The sequence below is a fragment of the Castor canadensis genome, chromosome 12 (assembly GCF_047511655.1).
Source record: "Castor canadensis chromosome 12, mCasCan1.hap1v2, whole genome shotgun sequence".
In the NCBI taxonomy this organism is placed as follows: Eukaryota; Metazoa; Chordata; class Mammalia; order Rodentia; family Castoridae; genus Castor; species Castor canadensis.
Genome location: NC_133397.1, coordinates 110,273,413 through 110,276,319, shown reverse-complemented (window position 1 = coordinate 110,276,319; position 2,907 = coordinate 110,273,413). Strand labels below are relative to the sequence as shown.

The 2,907-nt window shown below is 42.0% G+C and overlaps 1 pseudogene; it reads left to right on the top strand.

The window, feature by feature from the left end:
• Positions 1–1,995: 1,995 nt before the first annotated feature.
• Positions 1,996–2,527, top strand: LOC109697348 (neuferricin pseudogene; annotated as a pseudogene).
• Positions 2,528–2,907: the final 380 nt, after the last annotated feature.

Genomic DNA, 2,907 nt, shown 5'->3' with positions numbered 1-2,907 from the left:
CATGTTCATCAAATGTGCAATGTAGATATTCAAATATCAGCTAGCACCAGACTACCAACTAGGAAGATTTGTATAATGAAATTCTATTTTAAAATAATTCCTATATGTGGAATAAAATTCAAAATGTGCAAAGGAACATACAATAAAGAGGAAATTCCCTTTCACCCCAGTTTACTTCATGTCTCCAGAATCAACCAGTGTTGCCATTAACAATTTTAGGTTGCTTTTACATTATTCTAAAGATGTTCTATCTATAAAAGCATATAGGTAGGTATATTCTTTTGTGTGTGTGAGACTGGGATTTGAATTCAGGTCCTCATGCTTGCTACGGCTTGAGCCACACCTCCAGTCCACTTTTTCTAGTTATTTTTGGAGATAGGATCTTAAGAACTATTTGCATGGACTGCCCTTAAATTGCTATCCTCCTGATCTCAGCCTCCCAAGTAGCTAACATTACAAGCATGAGCCTGGCAGATACATTCTTTTTGGTATATACTGACAGCATACTGTATACACTATTCTTTTTTCACATAACAGGTTTTTTTTTTGTTGTTGTTTATTGGTTGGTTTGGGGGGTGGGGTTTGTTTTTGGTTTTGCAATACTGTGATTTGAACTCAGGGCTTTGTCCTTGCTAGACAGGCATTCTACCACTGCAGCCAGGCCTCTGTCTCTCACATACCAGTTTAATGGTTAAGATCTATTGCTGTTGGGCTGAAGGTGTGGCTCAAGTGGCCTCCCTAGTGTGAAGCCCTGAGTTCAAACCCCATACCACCAAAAAACAAACAAGATTGATTGCTCTTTTTTTTCATTAGATTAATGTCAATAGCATGGCAACATATTTAAATATTAAAATGCTAGTCAAAAAAAAATAGATTCCCCAGAAAATACCTTGAAATAATTTCTGTAAAATCAGTAAGGACAATGTTTTTTTCAGAATCAAAAGGTTATCAGAAATTTTTACCTTGGTGGACATGATGGCACAAGCTTATAATTCCAGCACTTGGGAGGCTAAGGCAGGAAGACTAAGAATTCAAGGCCAACATGGGATACATAGCAAGACTCTGTCTCTAAAGACATAAATACATAGTTTTTTAAATTATAAAAATATGATATACAATTAGTATAAGAGAAAAACCTAAAGAACAATTAAAAAGTGTAATAATAGGCCTGGGGTCAGAGCTCAAGTGCTAAAGCATTTACCTACCAAGCACAAGGCCAGTAGCACAAAAAGAAGAAGAAGAGAGAGAGGTTATTACTCTTGGGGAAAGAATAAAGACTCAGAAACAGCTAAAGGGAGAAGTTATATGAAGATGAGCACTGGTGTTCTATACATGGTCAGCATATTGTGACATTTTTTGTTTTGTTTTGTTTTTCTTTTTCCGCGGTGCCTGGGATCGAACCCAGGGCCTTCCACATGCTAGTCAAGTATTCTACTACTGAGCTACATCCCCAGCCCTCTAGGGGCATGTTTTAGATTTGAAAAGCAAAATAAAATAAAATGACCCATGGACAAGCCAGAGAACAACTGAAAGAGAAAAGACATCATTCTAGGTGTGGTTGTGCACATCTATAATCTGCCCACTCAGAAGGATGAGGTAGGATTGTGAGTTCCAGGCCAGCCTGAGCTACATACCAAGACTCTGTACCACCAAGGGCTGGGGGATGTAACTCAGTGGTAGAGTGATTGCCTAGCATGCACAAGGCCCTGTATTTAATTTCCAGCACCCCAAAATACGTACACACACACACAAGTAAAAAAAATAGGCAGAAGAAAGGTTTAGGTGTTAAAAAATGCAAATGAGCAATACAGAAAATGTTCAATAATTAAACTGGAACCTGTAAGTAGAGATTGCTCACTGCTGCTCTACTTTTTCAGCATCTTTCCACATTCTCAGCTATGCTGAAAATATATGAAAAAGAGTTGAAGTCAAGGAATGAGCTTTTCACCAAAGATTTTGAGCATGTGAGAGTCACACGGGTGATGTCGTGGCCAGGATGCATCCAGAATATTTGTGACCACAGGCTACTCTGAAGCAGACCTTGTGGATATGTAACTGATCTGTCCTTCTCTGAGATGCTGACACTTCATAATTGACTTTCTTTCTATGAGAAGAATTATATATTTGTTGGAAGGGTGATCGGAAGGTTCTATGGAGAGGACAGGCTGCCCACCCTGGAACTGACCCAGGTAGGAGCCATGATGACCAAAGGTTTAGAGGAAAATAAACAGGAACAGAAAGACAAGCAGAAGTTCCCTCCGTGTAATGCTGAGTGGCGTGCCAACAAGGGCAGCCAGTCTGGTGTTCCCCAAAGAGGAGGTGTAAACAGAGACTGGATTGGTGTCCCCAGGAAGCTCTATAAGCCAGGGTTAAAGGAGCCCCACTGCATGTGTGTGAGAACAACTGGTCCCCTCCAGTGACCAGCCAGACAGCCCAACACACAGAAATCCCGGGAATCTGGAAGACCCCAACTTGGAGGAACACAGGTTGCCCACCCCTGGCCATCAGGTGCTTCTTCCCACTCTAAGTTGGTGCTTGTGTGTGGATGCACACAGAAAACCCTGCCTAGGACTCTAGTAGCCCTTGCCAGTCATGTACCCTAGGATGGCTCCCAGCATTAACAAGAGAGTCCAGCAGGGCCCCACCTACACTTTGCAAATGTGCCTCTAACGGGCTTACCATATGGTGACTGAGGCAAAAGCCTGGAAGACTGCCTGGAACTGGTCAGCCTCTTTTGACACATCCCCCTAGGTCTTGACACTTCCCCCTAGGTCTGCATGCCATCTTCCTTCAGAGAACTTCCTTCAGATACTATGGGCACAAGTGTGACCAACTCAGGACTAACAGGACAAACAAGAAAAAAGTCTTTGAGCTCCCGCAGCTTTCTTCCCAGGGACTCCCATGGTA